General features: G+C 36.2%; 1 protein-coding gene and 1 long non-coding RNA gene across 2 annotated transcripts in view; one reads left to right on the top strand and one right to left on the bottom strand.

The window, feature by feature from the left end:
- Positions 1–23009, bottom strand: part of LOC135939748 (GTP-binding protein Di-Ras2) — a 141143-nt gene that overhangs the window by 84572 nt on the left and 33562 nt on the right. The window lies entirely within an intron of this gene.
- On the top strand, positions 12395–14056 carry LOC135941063 (uncharacterized). The gene is made up of 2 exons (XR_010574945.1): positions 12395–13475; positions 13897–14056. It is a non-coding gene; the product is annotated as an uncharacterized LOC135941063 (long non-coding RNA).

The raw sequence follows: 23009 nt of genomic DNA, 5'->3' as shown, positions 1-23009 counted from the left end.
ATCCCTACGAGAGGAATAAAAATCTGGCAAGAAAATGTGTGGTCAAGCGCTTGAAATTTTGGAGAATATTTTAATTTTGTCATATTGTAGAACAAATTGTTTATTTTTAAACTGCTTATTGCATCAAACAATTCTAATAATTTTCAATTCTCGCCTTGAATCGATCCACTTTCTAATAAATCCAAAAATTGTATTACGTACATAAATGTTTTAAACTTTATTTGCTAATTTTCTCTGAGTTAATTTTGTAGATTAAAAATCTGTATACTTCTTCCTGTTTCAATGACGACTGATTCTGTGCCACCTTTTCATACTGCCTGTGTCCAATTAAATTTGTTACAGAAAAATAAAGCGTCAACTTGTCAGAAATCAGAACCCGCTATTGTATATTTTTAATTAATGGGAAATATACATGAATTAAATTATATATTAATCCATCGCATCTAATATAGCTAAAATGATTTTTTCATGCTCAGATCATTACACAAATGCTAGTAGGTTTTCAAATATTTATTCCCTATACATTTGTACAAAAATCAAGTATTTTTAACCGTTTAAAAAATAATTAAAAAAAAACATCGAAAATGTAAAAAATCTATAAAAAATACAAAATCAAATTTGTTTTAAATATTTTAGTACAAAACATACTGTTTCATAATTCTTTATTTAACTTTTAAATCAAACATTAATTATTCTCTGCTCTGGTAATTGTTCTAAAATATATTTGATTTAAAATTGTGTTTGAGAAACTATTATTTTTAATTACAACCTTCTCCTTACATTTAAATTAATTAACTAATACAGTTTGTTCCACAATTTGCTATGATCAAAAAGGAGGATTTTGCAAAATTTTACAAATTTACTAGTTGCATAAACCCTTAGTTATTAAAGCCGCCAACAGATGGCGCAACCACAGACTTTCTTAAAAATTTTGTTTTAAGCGGTTTTAAGGCATTTTCGCTGCGATTTCAGACTCAATGTAGCTATTTTGCTTTTTTTAATTAATTTGCTAATTTTTGACGTGCTGAAAACCAAAATTGGTTCAGCCATTCGCCGTAGAAACGTTGGAAAAGATTTTTTTATCTCAAAAAATAGTTTTTTACGATTCTACGGCGATTGGCTGAACCGATTTTGGTTTTCAGCACGTCAAAAATTAGCAAATTAATTGAAGAATGCACGGTAGCTAGATTGAGCCTGAAATCACAGCGGAAGAGCCTTAAAAGCGAAAGTCTACGGTGGCGTCATCTGTTGGCGGCTTTGAACACTTAGGATTTATGCAACTGGTGAATTATACAAATTTTCTCCAAAATTTCCAGCGCTTGACCACATTCTCTTGGTAGATTTTGATTCCTCTCTTTCATTTTATTTGTAACGAGAAGGAATAAAAAGTCACAGCTCTGGCGAAAACCAGTAAATATCCAAAAGAAATCAATATAGCATTTCATATTTCCTCAAGTCAACGCTAAAAAAAAATTCAAATAAGAAAAATCTGATTTTTCTGTTGTCGCAGCTGCATTCCTTGAACGAGCATTTCTTTGTGCTGAAAAATTCCCAACTGTCGAATGAAGGAAGGAAGGAAAAGGCATTTGCACTAGAGGCGTAAATAGCGTATAACACAATAAGCAGTCGGTGTGGAAAAATAAGTCGGAGCTGTGCTGCACTCGTTCTTTATTACGAAAGTTTTTGCGCCGGCGAAAAGCACCTGGGAGCGAACGAGCCGCGCTCTTCATGCACGGCGTTTACATTTATTCCGGGGCAAAAATGCGGAGAACACTACACTCGTCTAACTCGTTGGCAAATACATAAATGGCTCGAGTACACAATATTAAATACGAATACACATCCGGTGCATGGCTGTTGGGTACGTGCATGCGCCATCAACTTTATTCCCTCTGCCTCGAGCCGCCGCCGTGCTAAGCATTCACCGCGGAAAACAGACCTGCTTTTCCGATCCTTTCAGGGCAATGCGGTGTGCTGTATTTGCATGAAATGCAAATTCGCCTCGCCGCATTGCTTGAAAAAGGCCAAAAAATGCGACTGTGCTATTTGCAATTCCGAAACAACAGAAAATTAATGCAAACACTGTGCGCAGTAAATATAACAGGCAAGAAACTTGCAAACAAAAAATGTGCGTCGGATATTATTTACCGTGGGGAAATGAAAACCATTTGTCCGGAGAGCTTTTTTTAGTTAAATAAAAATTTCTTTCTTTGCTGAACCGAAAATTATTTTTAAAGTAATTGTTTGAATTGCAAGAGCTGACTCTTTTTAATCCAGAATAAATAACTACTCACTTACAAAAAAACAAAAATTAATCATCAATAGATTAGGCTAATTTTATAGGATTTTGGATTCTAAATTGTGTTTTGTAGTTTAATCACTTAAAAATTAAAATATATTCTCTCAAGTCGAACATTATTTCAACGATACGTCGATTTTTTCGGATATAACCGGAAAATCATGTGTAATAATTATTTCCATCGTTTACATGGGAAAGATTTGACAGTTTTAATATTGAATTTTATTTTCCAAGATGATTTTTCGATAAAATCGTGATGCAAGACGTCTAGTTTTACCTGACAGTCTCATCACGACTATTAAACTCTTATAATTATTACTTTGGAGATGATTCTGAATGCAAATCTCATTATCTGTAAATATCCTAAATAGTCAACCACCATGCATCATTCACTCCTTTTTCAAAAATTTCATGACGCTATTAAACACGCACAATGATATAAATAAAATAATTGAGAGTATTGCTGATAGTTTCTTATTGAAAAATAACTTAATAATATTAAGTTAATTCTATATCATAATATTCAAAGCAAAAATTAATTTTTTATTTATTATTCTACTATAAAAAAGAAATGACAAAGTTTAAAATTATGATTCAATTATTTTTAAAGATCAGAACTTGAACGTAAATTACTTGAATTTTAAATTAATAAAAATTAAAAGTACAAAAAATGGATTAAAATTAATTATTTACTAGAATATTAGCTTTTCACATTATAAATACCATTTTAATGTATGCTTAATTTGAATGAACTACTGCACTGCAGTTGAAGCTACAACATAAATAGCTAATTTTCCCTCGCGGTAAGCTGCAAAACACTGCACTCTGCTGCTCTATCTCTCGTAGTAAGCAGATTTGCTCCTCTTGTGAACTTTCCCAGACAAACAAGTTACGATCCCCGAGGAAAATAATTGACCCTTGATCCGCGTCCCACTTACAAGAGCTAAATCACAAGAGGAATAAATTCTGCATATTTATTGAGTCTCCGTTAAGCCATTTTTTAAAATATTTTGTTTATTTGACACAGCACAATGCTCAAATTTATTTGAGGATGAGGGAAATAAATTTTCAATAAATTAAGTTGTCTGTGTTCTGAAGTTTGGGGTTTTCCTGATCAAACAAAGAAATTGAATCCAAAATTTTAGTACACAATAATTAAATTAAAATTATTAAAGTTATGAACAGTCAAGATGCGGTTTTTCATTAATTTATTTTTATCAAATCTGGACCAAGTAACTGTTAATTTTCAGATTTTGCCATTTTTTGGAGAAAATTTATCAAACGATCTACCCAACGGTGTGAAAATTATTAGATAAGTTGCCAAATGGGAAATATATCCTATTTTTCAATAGAGAGATTCACTTGATTAGCATAAAAAATATAATATAGTCATGAAAACCAACTTTCTAAAAAAATTAAACTACAACCAGGGAAAATTTTCCCAGTTTTTGTACAGGTATATTTTTATTGTATTTCTATTAATCTTTCTTTTAAAAATATTACCATATTTTGACTCTCATTCACCAGACTTTACAATTAATTAAAAACACTACTATTTCTTTCAATCTTTACTGTAGATCACGATCCCTAAAGAAAAACTGTCTATTTTCCCCCCTAATTCCTGGTAACGAGATTTCGCAACATCCAATTCACTCCAGACAGGATCAATTTTTGCGTCAATGGCCGTATTTTATTTTGTATTTCTTCTCGTGTCTGGCGGTGAGAAAAGAGGCGCCGCACGCGAGAGCAGGTTGCCGTTGCCGCTGCCGTAATTAAATCGCGGAACGAGCGAGATGGCGCCGGACTAGAACACAACATGCAATCACCTCGCCAGGAAATTGAAACTACAACGTGTTCGTTCGGCACCAAACTTTCGTTCGCAGGGTTCATTTCCACGGCGAGAGCTGCACACTGCACTCTGAGCAGTCCCAATTTCCAATGTTATACGCCTTTGAGGTGCTTTTTCGTTGCTCTTCAACTTTGAAATTATTTTTCGGCAAAGCTGAATTCTCAAGATTTGAATAATTATTAATTAATTATTTTCGTTTACATTTTTCACATTTAACATCGATTTACATTTCTTTATATTAGAGTCGACACCAACATAGTTAAAGAGTATTATAATTTAAAATTATATGATTACAATACTTTCCATATTTTCTAAATTTAAAAATAAAAGGTTTATTTTTTAAAATAATCTTTCTGAGTAAAATTAAAAATAGCATTGTTTTGAAGAAAATTAAATATCAAACAATTTTCCCAAATAATATCCTCAAATTTCTTGCAAACAAGTGTTTATCAGTGGGGTCCAGATGTGCGATAAAATTGGTTCCCACTGCGCAGATCCAAGATGGCGTCTGAATGTGGGAAACAAAAAGCTCTCTTTGGATTGCCGAACGAGTGTCAAGAGTTTGTTTTTACGATCAAAAAGAGTAATGCAAATTATGCCTCACAATATTGACCAAAACTTTGGTTCTTTTCGCGAATTTTCACTTGACCGTTTTTTCGCGCCATAATCCACCAAACGCCATATCTGCGCGTCGCACGAATCTGGTCCCCCGCTGGTGTTTATTAGTTTTTTTTTTATTTATTTATTATCAATACTTGTGCAAGTTTTGATGGGACTTCAATGATTACAGTTATATTTAATTTAAGAGAATCAACGTCTTTTAACGTTTTCCCCACATATCTAATAAACTTCATTGAATTAATTGCCTGATCCAGATTTATTTTTCTGTTTGTAATTAATTAAAATTACAAGGCAGTCAGCCGAATACTTCTTTGATTAGTTCATCAAAGCCAAAACGGGTCAAAAGAAAAAAACCCTCGTCTGCCAATAAAAGTGGTTAGTGAGGGTCCGCGCACCGTCGTTTTCATTTTATTAATTAATTTTATTCCCCCAGCCTTGACGAGGAAACCGAATTAAAAAGTCGGAGGCAAACAAAGGGATGGGTTACCTCAGAAGAGAGAGAGAGAGAGAGCGTCTGCTTTTTTACCCTTGCTTTTCCACCGCAAGATTTGTTTTCCTGCCGCGCACACGGATAAATTATTTCGGTCTCCTGCCGGCTGCCTGCCTGGCTGTTTGCTCAGTGATTTCCTTGTGAAATTGGATGGAGGTCTGGCACAGAGAGAAAATGCCGTCTTTTGTCGAAATAATTTGAGTACCGGCGATGTCAAAGGGCAGTTCTTTATTTCACTTTGTATAATCCGACTCAAAGGACGCAGGTGCTTCTGTCAGTATTCTGACAGAGATTCACCGATCGGTCTAAATCAGAGAGTGGATTTCTCCAGGTTTGAAAACAATGCGTAAATTCAACAAGAGACTTTTTCTCTACACTCTACGAATTCCAGTATCAATTAATGATTTATTGGAAAGCTCTTTATCCTAACAGACTTGGCAAAATTTATTTCAACAGTCATAATCGATTTTCCTTTTGCAGTTTTTGCAAATAGATGATTTCAAGAACAGTTGGAATAGTTAACATTTGCATAGTTAGTATCATTAAAAAATGGCTCCGCAACAAATGAAGGGTCACAAAAATTATTAAAATTTAAAAATGCTAATTTTAGATAATTAATAGGGCTATTTTAGACGATTGTCAATTTTTTTCTGAGCTTCAAATCATAGCGGGACCATCAAATGAGCACGAATCGTGCAATTTTATGCTGTTTGAACCGTACTCAAAATCGTCAAAAACCGTCTATTCTGACTTTTTCGTGGTAAAAATTCTTGTCACTAAAATCGATAAAAAAAAATAAAAAATGTTTTCGATTTCCTTCGGAATTTCGAAATAATCAAACAAATTAACTTCTCTCTTTAAGACAATCAAACCAAATTAATTTCCCTTTTTCTTTAACAAAAAGTATCCCCACCCCAAATTTGGACCACTCCTGATTTTTATAAATTCAAAGCGTCTTCTAAATTTCATTAAATCGGTGCATCTTCGAAATTTCCCTTCACAATTCTTGGAAATGATATTATTTAATAATATATGAAACATTAATTAATATTTTTAGGCCTAAACTTTCAAAATAACAGCGGCCACGCGCAAAGAAATAGGAATTTTTCAAATATCGTTATTTTTACAACTCCAAATCTCGGGTTCTAATTATCAGAATAGCAAAAAACACCCACCGTTGGACTCGTTCCGACTTACCCTGACCAGCTGAAAAGTTGATACGAGTCCAACGGTGGTTAGTTTTTGCATTTCTGATGGTTAAAACCAAAGATTTAGCAGTGACAATATTTGCAAAAAATAAATCTTTCCAATTTTTGCCAAATTTTCAATCGCTCAATCTCGGGTTCTAATTGTCAGAATTGCAAAAACTGCACACCGTTCGACTTGTCTTAATTTCCTCTAGATATTCAATGGAATTTGGGGTTGATTTTTTTAATTTAAGAGCGTTTTGAACAATGAATAAATTTGCTGAAAGTGCAAATCGATGAGATTTTTCTCGCTTAATTCATGTATGGGGTGGAAGGGGGTTGAGGGTTGATCACCTTCAAAGCTTTTTGGCCATCTAGGGAAGGTTAAGTCGAGTTGAAAGGTATGCAGTTTTTGTAATTCTGATAATTAGAACCCGAGATTTGAGGTTGTAAAAATATCGATATATCTGAAAAATTCCTATTTTTTTCTGCGTGCGGCGCTATTATTTAGAGAGTTTGAGGCAAAAAAAATTTACACGACACCACGTGAATCTTTTGCAAGAAAATCCTACGCATAACATGTGGGGTTACAGATCAAATTCCGCCATCAATCACGAAAATAAATAAAAAATAAACAAAATCTTCTAAATCCGATTAAATAAAGTCGACTATTTACCCCATAGTAACCGTCTAAAATTCACAGCCTGATATGTAATTAATACATATATTCATGGGCTGGTTACATAACAATTGGGTCGATGCGCAGTTCGAGCCGCTGAAATTTAGCTTCAGTGGCAAGGTGGAGGCTCGAATTTGGAATTTCATAAATATTTAAGACGAAACACAGTCACGAGCAGAGAAGAGCGGCGCACAAAAGGAAAGAGCCGTCAGTCGGCGTGTTGGAAAATAAAGGTATAGTGTCACTCGTAAATAATGGAGAAGTGGAATTCATACTCGGCAATAACGCGCGCTCGTCGTCGAGTGTTTAGGCTGCACCTTCGAGATCTCGAGTGGCGTCGTAAGGAGCGCGCGTGTGTAATGAGATATTTGCCGAGCGAGCATTCTCCGAATTCGCGCGCGCGACGTGCGAGTGGAAATGTTAGAGCTCTCACGCATTGCTAATGACTCGCGAACGAGACACGCAGTTGCAAACTGTTCACCCGATCAAAATTAAATGATCACCTTCGCTCGCGCTGCAGCCACCAACGACGGGCCGTAATTGTAATTATACGCCTTGTCTCGCAGAAAATTTGCTGCTGCCTCTATGTAGTGACACTGGATAATTTAAACTTGATTGGGGCAAAATAATACAAAACATACCGATATTTCTGTTGTATTTTTAAGGATTAAATTTAAAGAGTATTTTGAATTTATTTAATTTTAATCGTAATTTAAATATAAATTTGGAATTCATCGTAATCCAATCATTCCATTTTAGGGCTTCTTTTTTATATAAATGATTTAGAAGATGTACCCATTTGTCAGCGGGGGCCAGATTCGTGCGACACGCAGATATGGCGACCGGTGGAGCATGGCGCGAAAAAACAGTCACGTGAAAATGCGTGAAAAGAAGCAAGTTTTGGTCAATAATTGCATTACTCTTAACTAATTGTGTCTTCTGGATCGTAAAAACAAACTCTTGACACTCGTACGGCAATCAAAAGAGAGTTTTTTGTTTCCCACATTCAGACGCCATCTTGGATCTGCGCAGTGGGAACCAATTTTAACGCACATCTGGACCCTGCTGCCCATTTTTTTCATAATAGTCAGATGGATTTACAGCCAAATTCAAGTGCCCAGTCATTTTTTCCTGAATTGTTACAGTGGCGTCTATAGGTTAATAAGTTTGGCACCAACACAACCCTTCAAACCCATTTAAAATATTTAAACTGAAGCAAAATTATATAACAGCTGGAATGATTTTTGTGCCTCTAGAGGGCAGATAAAATAAATAAATAAATGTATACCAACCAGCAATAGCAATTTGATATATAAGATTTATTAAGTAGCTTAAAATGCTCGTTAAGGGGAGAAACTCGAGAGAATGTTTCATTTCCTCTTTTCATAACTTAAGCTCTACGAATTGAGTTGAAATTTACGCAGTTTGCCGACTAAATTTCCGAGAAAATCGTCTCTAAAGTTTAGAATTTTCAAGTGGCGAGAGCTTCAAAAGCAAAGAGAATTGCTGTGAAGAACCCTTGAAAGGGATCAAAACCATCCGAATATAGGCCAAAGCGGTGCAAATTTTCAAGCAAAATATTAATTTTAATTAGCAATTTGGCCCTTAAGTTGAATTATTTTCCTTGAATCCTCAAAAAAGAGAGTCGGAGTTTGGCAAAAAGCTGCACGAAATATATCTGGATTTTTGGAAATTAAATGAAAAATTCTATGAACAAAATTTAGAACGTAATGTCTAATTTAGTGGTGTGAGCTTTGATGCTATAGGATCGCAGAGGCCTATATTTTGGTTAATTAACGGTGATATTTACATTAAAAACACCGTTCGTCAATAAAACATTGCGCAAATATTATTTTAGCTATTTTAGCGCAAAATACAGCCGGAAACAAATAGGATTTTTGGCGTTTTTCTTGATCACTTCCTCAAAAAGTAGGTCATTTATTTTGAACCAATTATATGAAAGAAAATTCAATGATAAAGAATCCATTAAAATTTTAGAAATTGGGGACAATTTTTCATTGGTTTTTCTATTGAAATAAATACAGTATATTCAAGGATGAGAATAATCCAAGGAAATTTTTGATTTTATAAACCGTTTATTTTTCCATGCAAAATCAGTGGCATTTTCTGTTATTGAAATGAACAGAATTTCAATTGAATAAAATATACCTGTAAATTTAATTCACCTTTTTTAAAATTTGAATGAATGACGAGAATTGCATACCATTTTGAGAAAAAAATATTAATCAATTTCACCGTTTTGATATATTTATTTCATCATCTGAACTTTCAAGATGCACTATACTTGTTAGATTAAATTGTTCTCGAATTTTCTTTTTTGTGTTCAAGCACAAGGATATCACATTAAACAACTCGAGTCGTCAAGGGGCACGACTTGCTCGACAAACAACTACTGAAAGTTTACTGAGCTCTCTAGTCTCGGCAACATCATCGATCAAATCACAGCTGCGCGCCATTAGAGCAAAATTGAACTGAAGGAGCAAGACGCGCGCGGAGAGTGTCGCAAGTCGCAAATTTCCATCACGCAGAGAGCACTGCCTCATCCAGTCATCCCTCAATTAGCCCTCGCTCAGCGTGTGTGTGTCGTCGTGCCGGCGCAAACAACGACTCTCTCTCTCTCTCTCTCGTCGGCCCTTGTGTGTGTCTCGCAATCTGCGAAAGTGTTCCGAGATCTCAACAGCAGCAGCAGCAGCGCCGTGTTTTTTTTTTATTTTTTATTTTTATTCAGGTTAGCCCGACACTTAATAGGTTGTCTTTTGCGTCACCGGGTGGATGTGACAGCGCCGGGATTTGGGGATTTAAGCCCAGGCTAAATGAAAACGCGAGCAGGCGTGTCTCTTGCCAGGCAGCGCGGCGGCGGCTGTCCCGCTGCGGCGTGGAATTAAAAACCTCGACAAATAAAGTGGAGTACGCGCGGCTCACGAGCTAAGCTCGCTTCAATCTTGACATCTCGTCGCAATTACGCTTGGCAACGGGACCTTAAATTTTTTGGTTTAAAAAAAATAGTTGTTGTAATTTATTTACTGAATTCAAACTAAAACGAAAATAAAATTACATTTCTATCTTTTCCTTTTAAGAAACGAATCAGTTTAGTTGGAAAATTTTCAGATCTTCAATTTAGATTGATTTTTTATCCTTTGAAGTACATATACTATAGAGAAAGAATTTTAAATAAATAACAGGCCATTTTAATTTACCCAATTTCTGCTAAAAGCTAACTTAAAATTAGCAATAAACCATCCGTGGAATTTTTACTAAAATTTGCACATTTCTATATTTGCAGATTTTTTATCATTTGGGCAAAAGTGACTGGGACTTGAGATTCAAACGGGAAATCATGAGCAAATTGAATTTTCAATCATTTTTGCCTGACTGGAATCTCATGTAGCAAAAATCAAAGGTATTTTTTTCATTTTGGTAATTTATTTATTTATTTTTATTAATTTTTTTATTTCTCTATATATTTTATTTTAACTTGGATAAATTTACATTTTTCTGAATTATTCCAGGACGTGAGAGCAAGAAAGGATTTTAACGAATCAAGATCAGGAAATTTACTAATCCCATGCAACCCAGAATGCCCAGATTGTGTGATAGAAATTGTTCCTATGTCAATTTAGTATTTAATCATTGATATAAACATATTAACTGGTAAAGATATACAGATTGCCGTATTTTTTAAATCAAAACTGCCAAGGTATCATCAAAAAGAACCAAAACGGTCCCGTGAAAGGAGCTGTTTTGGTTTCGATTAAAATTGACGCTAAAATTTTCTGTTCCCTGGAACTGAATTTTTCTGAATAATCGGGATAAAATCTTATTTATTTTTAGGTAAAACCGCAATGAGTCGAAGTTGGAAGTCAATAATATTTGTCCAAAAAATTTCCGTCGAAATTAAATGCATCATCTATTACAAAGTCTATGAAGATACTTATTTTTTGTATTTCTAAAGAAATTTCGTTTTCATCGACCAGACAGGACAGGAAGTTCTGGAATTAGGACTGGAATCAGCAGTTAAAGCTGTTGGGAACACGGATAAATGATCAGCTCGCTAAATTCTGACTTACTTAATTAATTAAATCCGCAATTAATTTAAACATTTATATTAAAAAATTAAAATAATAAGAATTATTGCTCTTCAACTTCTGTGTTGCGAATTTCTACAAACCTGGTTCAGATTTTTGGACAGAAATTAACAATATATTTTGCTCTATATAGAAATAAAATATTCGAAAACCTTTTTGTCCTCCTTTTGCAGTCGCATCTTTGAAAATGAGAAAATCTCAATCCTTAAGGGGAAGAAGATGCTCACAATCAGTACTCTTATACACACACACACACACACACACGCATTTACGGCTTTTTTCATTTCTCTAGGCTCTATATATGGTCGTTCCATTTGTGTGTTGTTGCGATTTCTGAGCCTTTTATAGTTCTTGCAGCAGCTGGCTGGCTGGCTGAGAGAGCGCCAGATGCTGCCCGCGCTGCTGCACAGATCAAAGCGACTCGCCTGAGTGAGTGAGTGAGCGAGTGAGTTGCGCCAGACACAATTCACATTTCTAATAAATGCTGCCACCGCCGCCTTTTGTGTGTGCAGATATGCATAGTTTTGATTGGACTTGTGCAACCTCGTTTCTGCCGCCAGATTCGCAATTGCCTAGCTCTTTTGAAAAATACATAACACACACAAACTCACGGCGCAGCAGAGTCAAATGATCACACATCTGTCTTTTATTTTCTCGGAATTGAGAAAAATGAGGTTATGATGTTAACGCATGGTATAACACATGACAATCGATAATTTTTCCCACAATCTCCAAATTATTGCTGTTGATTTCTGAAAAGAGATTCTAACGAAATTTTCTCTAAATGTTTTAGGAAAGAAAAGGCCCAACGATGAAACATGACCATTTTAATGAGGATTGATACTGCAAATTCCTGGAAATTCCTTGTTGCCAATGCATGAACTCATCTCTTAGGATTAAGTTAAATCCAAAATTGACCTGAAATTTTTTTAGAAAATTGGCTGCGAAGTTAGCGTGCTTTTCAAAAGGTGAGAACTGTCTCCTTACTTGAAATCTTATTTTATTTCCCAATAAAGAGTTTCCCTAAAAGCTTTCATACGCTGTCGGACAGATCTCGATGAGAGGGGAATTGCAATTTGCCAAGAAAATGTGGTCAAGCGCTGGAAATTTCGGAGAAAGTTTGAAAATGTTGAGTTTTTACTGTAGCAAGACCATACCCGCATAAAAAAATATAACCCAGGAATATCCGGAATAATCTTAGATTAATCAAAATTTACCCGAAAAAATTAATCCAAAAAAATGATCCAGGATGAATACTGTATTAATCGAGATTAATCTATGAAGGTTTAAGATCAATCTAGAGATTAATCTAAAAATATATCCTCAGATTATTCTTTGGATCATTCTGAGATTAATCCAAAAAAATAATTTTTGGAATTTTCTTAGAATGAATCTAGATTAACCTTAAAATGTTTTAAAGTTAATCTAGAGATTAAATTACAAGAATATCCCTAGAATAATCCCAAAGGGGAAATTTGAATATAGTTAATAGAATATCCCCAGATTATTCTATGGATCATTCTGAGATGAATTCTCAATATTTTTTTAATGTTCCTAGAATATTCTTTAAAAAACCCCTAAAAGAGAAGAACTTAGATATTTTTCTTACAATTAAAAACATAAAAATAAGTATGAAACATAATTTAATCAAGAAAATGAACTGCCATACTGTTAAATATTTTGAAATCGTTATCACAAAAATTATTTTTTCTCGCAAATATTTTTTAATTAATGCGATGGATTCAATTTTTATATTAAAACCTAACAAATTTTTCATTATCTTAACACAAAATTATGATGCCTTTATTTTTCAAAGTATCTGCCCAGATTAAAAAGGGTAAACATCATAAATGCGATTGAATAAATTAATTTCTTAACACAAGGAGTCTTAATTAATGCTACCGACAAACGGGCCAATTTGAATAAAAAATCAGAAGGACAAAAAAGGGTTAAAAGGGCGATTTTAGTGTGCGCGTGGTAGCGGCGGCTGCACATGCATGCACGCACTTGCATGGAATGCCTGCTGCCTGCCTCTGTTGTGGAGCGGGGGAGGGGCGACGGGCGGTGGCAGCAGCAAGAGACTTACAAAATCCTGCTTCGCTCTCTTTGTCTAACGCGTCAACGGTCAACCGCCGTTCAAATCGAAGTTATTAACGGACGCAGGACGCCGGACGCCGCCAATAAGGGACATCACGGACGTCCCGCGGACTCGGACGGATGGCCTGGGATCTTACGGTTAACAGGGTAAGTCTCATTTTATAGATTAGCGTCCAAAGAAATAAGAACAGATCGCGCAACTTTCAAATCCAACGGATTTATGGTAAAATTACACTTTTCGCCGCTACTTGTACGGTTTTCGCCACCAATATTTTGATATGGGATCCTCTCCAGTCCCAAATGTTCTTAATTAGAACCCTATAAATAAGTTTGGGTGGCGGAAACTGTAAATCGGTGATGAAAAATATAATTTTTCCATGTAAATCGCGGTCGCTTTTTTTGTACGCTTACGAGAATTTGTATTACACATTCTGATTCAATTGGCTTCGCATGGAAAATGGAAAAATATTTTGCATGAACTTTACATACTTCTACCTTCCATTTTCCAAGCAAAGCTGATTGAAAAAAGCTTTTATTTTTTTTTCTACGAGTCGCTCCCTTTTTTTAGCTTCAAGCCGTCCGCAGATGTTTTGCACGACGGGAAAAGATACAATCGTTTAAGTTCTGCAGTTTGGGCTTCAAGATTGGCGGTGCTGGCATCGAATGAGAGAAAATTTTGTACCTGATATGATGAAAAACCAATAAATTTTAAAAATTTAACTAAATAAGTTTGTAATTATTTAAGTAATTCCCAATTAAATCGCAGTTATAACATATTTTGAAATATTCTAGGAACAATCTGAAGTAATTTTAAAAATAACTTAGGGATAATATTTGTCACACTTAATATTGACCTTAAAATAATATTAGATTAACCAAAGAATGTTCCAGGATGATCAAAAAAGAATAATCCTATGTAAAGATTTGATACGCTAAATATGAATCCCAGATCAATCCAAAGATTAATCCATAAGTATATTCTGAGAATGTTCTAGGATCATTCTTTAGAGCTTTTTGAAACAAACCCCGGCAGAATAATCCTGGAACATTCTAAGGATATTCTCTTAAATTAATCTACAGATTAATCCAGTATCACGAAAAACCGTATCATAAGTTCATATATAATTAATTTTTTAGATTAATCCTGGGCGAAATCGGTATATTCTTAGAACATTCTCAGGTGATATTTTTTTATGCGGGTAATTTTAATTATTCAAAACTGTATTATCACAAATTGTTTATCAATTAACTGCCCATTGTATCCACCAATAAAAATAACATTCAATTCATCAGTTGTTTACACCCTTAGTGTTCAAAGCCGCCAATAGATGGCGCCACCGTATACTTTGATAATAAATTTAATTTTAAGGCACTTCCACTGTGATTTTAGACTCAATCAAGCTACTATGCATTCTTCTCTTAATTTTCTATCTTTTGACGTGCTGAAAACCAAAATCGGTTCAGCCAATCACCGTAGAATCGGGAAAAAACTATTTTTTAAATATAAAATCTTTTCCAATGTTTCTAACGGCTAATGGCTGGACTAATTTTGGTATTCAGCACGTCAAAAGAAAACTTATTAAGTGAAGAACGCACTGTAGAAGGATTGAGCCTGAAATCGCAGCGGAAGTGACTTAAAATTACATTTATTACGAAAGTATACAGTGGTGCCATCTGTTGGCGGATTCGAACACTAAGAGTGTATAGAACTGGTCAATTTTCACCCTGTATCAATCCACTTTAATGTATTTTCGAATTAACATTATCGTCATTTGCAAACCCAGCTGGCAACCTACTTTCCAATACAATTTCCCTCTCGTCTCGCTACCAAAAAACCGTCACTTTTCGTGCGCGGTGCGCAAAAGTGGCGCAAAAAGTGCGACAGGAGCGGCAGAGAGTTTTTGCGGGTGCTTAAGCCGTGTCCGTGAAAAATGAATGGCAAATACTTGCAGCGGCTCCGCCTTCACTGCTGCTGCTGCGGCCGAGTACGCGCGTTTTTGTGCAAAAGTGGCGTAAAATGTGTATCTCAAAGCTTAATCCGAGCCGCTCGCGCTTTGTAGTCGCCGCCTTTGAAGTTGCCACTTATGCGCTCTGGCGAGAAGAGAGTAAAAAAAAAGGGAAAAGCAGGCTAACGCGGCTTTGATTTCGGTTCGACGCCCGCCACGTGCACACGGCTAATTAATTTTCGGCGAGCAAAGCCCTTTCCGTACCAGGTAAAGAGAGAGTCCTCTTATCAGCATATTTTGTCATTTTCATTTATAGAAACAAGCTCTTATTCAGAATGGCTCTTTTGAAATATATTTCAATACAAATAAATCTTTAGAAACCACTCTGAAAGCCGGTTTAATTATAGAGCAGCTTGATGCTGCAAAATCCTGGAAAATGCTTGTTGCCAATGCATGAGCACATCCCTTACAATTCAGTTGGAGCCTGAGTAGCACTTTATTATTATTTTTAGAACAGTGGCTGCAAAGCTTTTCAAATGGTTAGGACTGTCTCCTTACTTGAAATCATATTCTAGTTCAATAAAAATGAGTTTCCCTATAAGGTATCATACGCTCGACGAGAGGAATCAAAATCTGCCAAGAAAATGTGGTCAAACGCTGGAAATTTTGGAGAAAATTTGAATTTTTACTGTAGCAAGGTCCTTTTTTGACTATTGCAAATTTTAGAACAAATAAATTTATTGGTCAACTGCTTATTGCATGAAAAAATTAAAATATTTTTCAATTTTCCCCCTTATCGATTTTATCATGGGTGATTTTGGATGCTGAATGTCATTTCCAACAAAAAGAACAAATATTTATTCTTGCTTTTTACTTTCGGAAAATATTTTCAATACCTCGCCATCAACAAAAATCTGGTAATAAATAATTCGAGCCTCTATTAATATTTCATATTTCTCCTGAAAAAAATTTAAATATTCAGTGAGCGAAGAATTTTGAAAACTTCAACCGCCCACTGCAGGCCGCCTAATAATATCTCTGTTTTCACAGTATATTATTTATTTTGTTTTAGCCAGATGGAAATATATTCCTACGCAAATTTTGCAAAACGCCTCTCGTGTTGCGAGCAGGTAAAAGCAGCTCACATTTCCCCTGCGGCAGACGAAAATAAATAGTGCCTATATGGGCGTTGCGCCAGTTTCACATTTTCTATCGTAAAAATAGGGAAAAAAACTCATTGGTTATCTCGGCAGAGGTGTCTGTCGTTGCACTGGACGTGCTGAAAATCGGCTCTCAGATTTGACAGACGCGATAGCAATGCGGCGAAATTTATGCCGGCCCACCGTGGCAAATGGAGAGAGAAAGCAGAAAGTTGTTCTTATCTCGTCTGTTCGGCTGACTGGCCTTTCAAAACTTCACCTGCTCCGCGCAAAGAGACTGCCCGGTCAAATACGGAGATTGCCTAAAAAGAATTATTTTTTATTCACTGACGTCTGCAGTCTGCCGTTTCAATTGCTCCTCTTTTCTTGTTCTTCTTCCTGAGATAAAACAATTCTGGAGAACGTTTCAGATTGATTTTGAGACATTTAAAGACGTCTTTGACGAAGTTTCTGAGCACACCAATCGATTCTTGAGGGTCGAATTAGGTAATGTGGATATTTTTCCCGCCAAAACAATTTGAACGTATATGCGAGAACTGCGCATGCGTCAGAGCTGGCACACGCCAACCGCCGACTGCTAGTGGCTGACGTGACGCCTCTCCTCGGCCACACCAGCTCTGACGCATGCGCACTTCTCGTATTTACGTTCATATTGTTTTGGCGGGAAAAAAAGTTCTACTTGTGTTACGCACGTCGCGCTGGACTTTTTAGGCGGTAAAAATATCCAATTTACCGAATTCAACCCTCAAGAATCGATTGGTGCGCTCAGAAACTTCGTCTCATGTTCATTAAAAGTTGTTATAGAAATCCGTTGGTTACAGGAATATTTAAAAAAAATTAACACATTGCACAAGCAGTAATTTTATAAAATTTGAAATTATTCGAATTTTCTAATTGGCTATTTAGACGAGATCATAACGAGTCGAGCCGTGGGCAGTTTTTAAAAATTAGATGCTTACAATTAGAAGCCGAGATTTTTTACAAAAAAATGTATTTAAAAAAATGTATGTTTTTAACTTGTCTTTACGTCGCATGATTTAATATAGAGTAATTTTAAGCTGATAAACATTATTTCCGTTGCCATTGAGGTTTAAACAATAATTCAAAAGTAAAAAATTCATAGTGATAAAGTTTTAAGATATATGTATTGATTTTAAATAAACTTTCACGGATTTTTACCTCAATTTGTCAAGAAGAAATCAGTTTTGTTTTAAACTGTGGTTGCAGGAGTCCACATAATTATAGAATTAAATAAAAACTGATTTTAAAAAAAAAAAACTTTAAAAAAAATGCTGTTCATATTCATTTATCATAACATTTTTTTAGAAATGAAAAGTATAATGACTGAAAAAAATGAAAAGAAACAATTTAATTGTTCCAGAGGAACACAGAAGACTGAAAAATTAGTTAGTTAATCATTTAACCACGAGACTGTAGATTTAAACAGAAACTGTCCGGGATTGAAGTGTCGCATGGCAAATCAGCATTATCTTTGTTCGCCGCAGAGGCGGAAAGGGGTGCAAGCAGGGGGTTGTTGTGATTATGCCAACTGCTGGTGAGATTCGACAAGGGCGTTTCTTGTTTCAGTTCCCACGCGGCTAATGTAACGCGGTGGTGCGGTGGCGGCTGCTTTTGTGCCCCAGAGTGGCGATAAACGTGCGCGCTCGCAAAGCAGTTCTATAGCGCCAAGCTATAGCTGGGCTTCACATTCGCACCCCGTCGCACCCCCGACGACGATAAGATTCGCATTGTTTGCCGCCGAGACGCAATTAATTTGCCTGCTAACGATTAAACGCGCGGCTAAAGCCCAACACGAGTGATTATAAATTATTTCCAACTTCGCCTGGCTTACGTGCATGTGCTCTCTGTTTGCCTAATGGAGAAGGTGTAAAGCTCTCGTTATTATTATTATTATACTACTTCTGTGTTGTGTGTTATAACGAGTGTTGTGCGTGTTTCCAGTGCTAATAAACAGAGCATTTCCAGTGCTTTGCTTCAACAGCTATAACGCGCGCTGATTACGAAATTGGAGCTAATTTTCCTGTGTGCGGCTGAAAAGCAATTTTTGCAATTTTATCGTGTCTGGTTGAGTGACAGAATTAGAAACAAATAAAAATTATAATTTGATAGCTGAGAGAAGATATCAATAAACAATCGTTTTTTGTTTTGTTTTAGGAAGAGATTTACCAAAGACATTTAAACATGGTTTTTTATTGGACGAAAATCGCGTTCGGGAACTCTGAGCACGACGTGTATCTCATTTAAGATCAATAGATCCACGTAAAACGAGGCAAATGTAATGGTTAGGGGAGTGTGTTGCTCATTTCAAAGCAAATTTCACAAAATTTGAAACAAACTATCAGTCAAAAAAGGGAGGATGTGAGAAAAAATGTAGCTTTCTTTTACTTAAGAAAATAACTGTAGTCCAATACACCAAATGGGTGTATTCCCATAGTGTTTGAAGCCACCAAGAGATGGCACCATCATGTACTTTATTTTTTAATTGAATTTTAAGACACTTTCGCTGCGATTTCAGACTCAATATTGCTGCTGTGCATTCTGCTTCGAGAATTATATCTTTAGACGTGCTGAAAACCAAAATCAGTCCATCCATTCGCCGTAGAAACGTTGGCAAAGATTTTATTATTCAAAAAATAATTTTTCCCGATTCTACGGCGATTAGCTTAACGGATTTTGGTTTTCAGCACGTCAAAATAAAGCAAATTTAGTGAAAAATGCAAAGTGGCAGGATTAAGTCTGAAATCGCAGCGGAAGTGCCTTGAAATTAAATTTATTACGAAAGTATATGGTGGCGCCTTCTGTTGGTGGCTTCGAACACTAAAAAACTTATCCAAATGTTGTATGATACAAAAAATTGTGCATTAGATTTCTTGCCGTGCCTGAATGAATGAATGAATGAACGTCCAATTTTAAGTCATCAGTCAAGGTCAAAGATCAATTCGAGTCTTTTGGTAGGTTATTTAATGTCTCCTTAGTTTAAAAATATATCAATCAATCGTGATTTATTAGAAGTTCAATTGTTAGTAGTTATTTGAACTATTTTTCCTGCCTATTACTTTAATTTTATTTGATTTGTCTTCTTTTCGGTTGTTAAATTTACTACACGAGGTTTTTCTTAAACTTTATAGGGTGTTTCTGTAACAATTTCTTTTATTTTTTAATTTTGTCACCTATAAATTTTGGGTTTTTGAATTTCCAAACACTCCTCTTCTCTCGACCTCCCGTGTTGACACAAAAATGGAATAAAATCGATGAAATATTTGGGCCAAAGGGAAAATATAATCAAAATTCTCCGTTTTGATTTATTGGGAACATTTATCAAAACAAGGAAGCCGCCAGCAATATTTTCCATCAACAAAATGAGCTGCAGAATTCTCTCCTCTCTCGGATCGTTTCCAATTCGCTGTTAACGATACCACGTTTGTATACACATTGAGGCGTGAAATCTGCTATGGGCGCTTTATCAACGACCAAGTTGCAAACATTTAATTAGCGTTTCGGTGGCCGCCATCGAGCGATTTTGCGACAAAAAGCCCGCGAGCTTTCATCGCCGGGCTTTCGGTTGCTGCGTGAAACAAAGGAGAAGTGTGTTTGTTCGCGCGCTGAAAGCCAACCAGAGAGGGAATTCGCGCACAATCTCCACTGCAACAAGCCGAGAAACAAACTAGTGCGTGTGTTTGCCTGCCAATTAGCGTAATTAAATGCTGTGAAACGTGAAATCGAGTTCTGCGTAGCTCTCTCTGCAAACGAGATGCTAACGGAAGATTCGGCCCAAAAGCAGAGGAGGCTCTCTGCTGCTCTTGCATTGTCAGATCCTCAGTTATATGCCTAACTTCAAGGCGGAACTTTGTTCTTGAAGAAATTTATTCAACTTTGGGTTAGAGAGAGGTTGTTAAATATTTGATTTTCATTGTGAGAAACTTTAAAATAGCTTTAAAAGTAATATTTTCAATTTTGTATGATAATTCCAAGCATTTTTCACCATTAAAGTAAATTAAACGGTACATATTTTTCTAGGGAAGGTTGAGAAGAGTCTAAGGGTGTGCAGTTTCTGCATATCTGTTGGTTTGGCGGGAAAAAATTTGAAAATAAATTAACTATTGAGAGTTTTCAAGTTTTAAAATGGAATTTCTAAAAAACCACCGGGGTCCGTGTTGCGATCTGTGTTTGTTCCCGCCGGTCAGAAGTCAATATGGCGTCGAAATAATGGAGGCCAATCAGGAGACAGTCCAGCGGCCAGTCAGAAGCGTCGAAAAAGAGGCGTGCCGACCTAATAATTTCATTCCCGCGTATTTTGTTACAATTCAATTAGCCTGATGTGCCATCTAATGGTCGATTCGCCAATTTCCGGGCTAATCAGCTGTTTGTAAAGAAATAAATATAGAAAAATATTCATAGTGCTGACGGTATTTTCATGATTAATTTTCCAAACCAATTTAAATTTACATTTGAACCTTTCCCGCCGTACTATACCAGACGCCATGTCTGCGCGTCGCGTGAATCCTGCCTCCGGTGTTAAAAACAAAAGCAAAAAGGCCAAAATAGGCGTAATTTAAAAATTAACAAAAGATTTGTTCCAGCTTTTCAGAATTTTTTAATGGTGATATAGCATCAAAAGTTGCAGCGGCCAATAAAGTATTGTCCCCCACTACAATTTATTTTAGTCGCCACCTCCTTGCGCCCTGAGGTGGAGAGGTGGTCATTCCTCCGCCTCAGGGAGGTGGCGACTAAAATAAATTGTAGTGGGAGACAATACTATATTGGCCAATGCAAAGTTATAAAAAAAAATTCCAATAAATAAAATTTAGCCTGGACCAATGACCTTAAATTCGGCGTCTATTCAATCAGGTTTGCACACTTTATTGATTAAATTTGACCAAGTAAGGCGAAATTTTTCTCTCTCTTAATATAAAAAAATCGTCTCTTAATTTTCTGACACCCTGTAATCTTGAAAAATTGCTCTCATTTCTAGATATCGGCCTAGAAAAGTGTGGCAGGCCCTAAATATCGTGCGGTCAGCCAGCGAAGTAATCGAGGGGAAAGAAAATTAAATAAGCCCCAGCGCGATCCTTTTAAATCCGGTCCAAGGCCTAATTTTTGTGTTCGACGAGGGTGGACGACAAATTTCCCCGGAGATGAAAAAACCGCAGAGGATTGTTTTCGCGTCAGAGCGGCCGGAACGAGGAACAAGCCGCCGCGTGCCTTGATGGCCTTCGTCTCGTACAAAAGCCACCCTCGAGGCAGCGGGCGGCTGGAAAAAGGGGGTGGCTGACTGCCTTTCGCCGTGTATAGTATGCACTCGCTCACTGTCACTCTCGCATACGGCCATTTGTTCGGCTGTCGTGAATATACAGTCTCTTCCCTGCACGACTAACTCGCTCTCAACACACGCCTGATTTAGTGCCTGCTGTATGGAGCTGGAGAAGCAAAAAAGCGACAAATATTCAACCGAAAACTCAGTCACGAGGATCTATAAATCTGATTAGTTACCTGATAAAAATTGTTCATGGTAAAATACGCCTCAGTTGCCAATCCCGGTGGATCTAGGTGGAATCCCGGTGGAATCAATGTTCACCCTATTCCGCGGTGGATTGGCATGGTTTTTCGCAGCGGGGGTTAGATATGCTATCAAATTGGTTCCCACTGCGCTGATCCAAGATGGCGTCTGAATGTGGGAAGCAAAAAGCTCTCTTTGGATTGCCGTACAAGTGTCAAGAGTTTGTTTTTACGATTCAAAAGACACAATTAGAACAAGTAATACAAAAATTATGTCAGAATATTGACGAAAACTTGATTCTTTTCGCGCATTTTCACGTGACCGTTTTTTCCCGCCATTCTCCACCGGACGCCATAACTGCGCGTCGCATGAATCTGGCCCCTGCTGCAAACTTACAAGGTTTGGGTAATCAAATAACATTTTAAAACTAAATTCAATGTTTTGTGTGCACGAAAAACTTTGATTTGAATCTAACTGCCATGGCTCTTCCATTTGCAATTTGGTGCATTTAAATTGAGAAAGAAAGTTGTTTCCATTGTTGTGCTGGCATGATGAGATGCAGCTCTGCCTCCTTTCATCTCGCAAGACACAAAGAAGATGGAGTATTTGGGTTACTTTTGAGGCTTCACATATATTCCGAGAGAGGCGAATTTAGTCCAGCCGTTTGATCTTCTCCATCGGTGTCTTTCCTGAACTTTCAATTTCAAAGTCGGGAATTGAGTGCTTTGCAAGGAAATTGTAAAATTTGTAAATGCAACTTGTCACGAGGAAAATGAGATTGGTAGAGAACGCAATTTCTGTTTTCTGAAAGTGACGTTTAAATGAGACTTAACCGTTTATTTTCTACTCGAGCAAGAAAATTGAATCTTAATTTACTCTGCACTTGCGGAACGGGATTAATTTGTTCTTGCTTCTGGCAGTTGATAAACCCGGGAGCTTTAATCGATTAAACTTGTAATTGTATTTTCTGATGGAAACTAATGATTATGAGCAAAATTAGGCACTAAAATATTTGTCAAATTCTGAAAATTTAATTAATTTGAGCTGCAGCACAATT

The sequence above is a fragment of the Cloeon dipterum genome, chromosome 3 (genome assembly GCF_949628265.1).
Source record: "Cloeon dipterum chromosome 3, ieCloDipt1.1, whole genome shotgun sequence".
NCBI lineage: Eukaryota > Metazoa > Arthropoda > Insecta > Ephemeroptera > Baetidae > Cloeon > Cloeon dipterum.
This window is presented reverse-complemented; position numbering and strand designations above follow the sequence as displayed.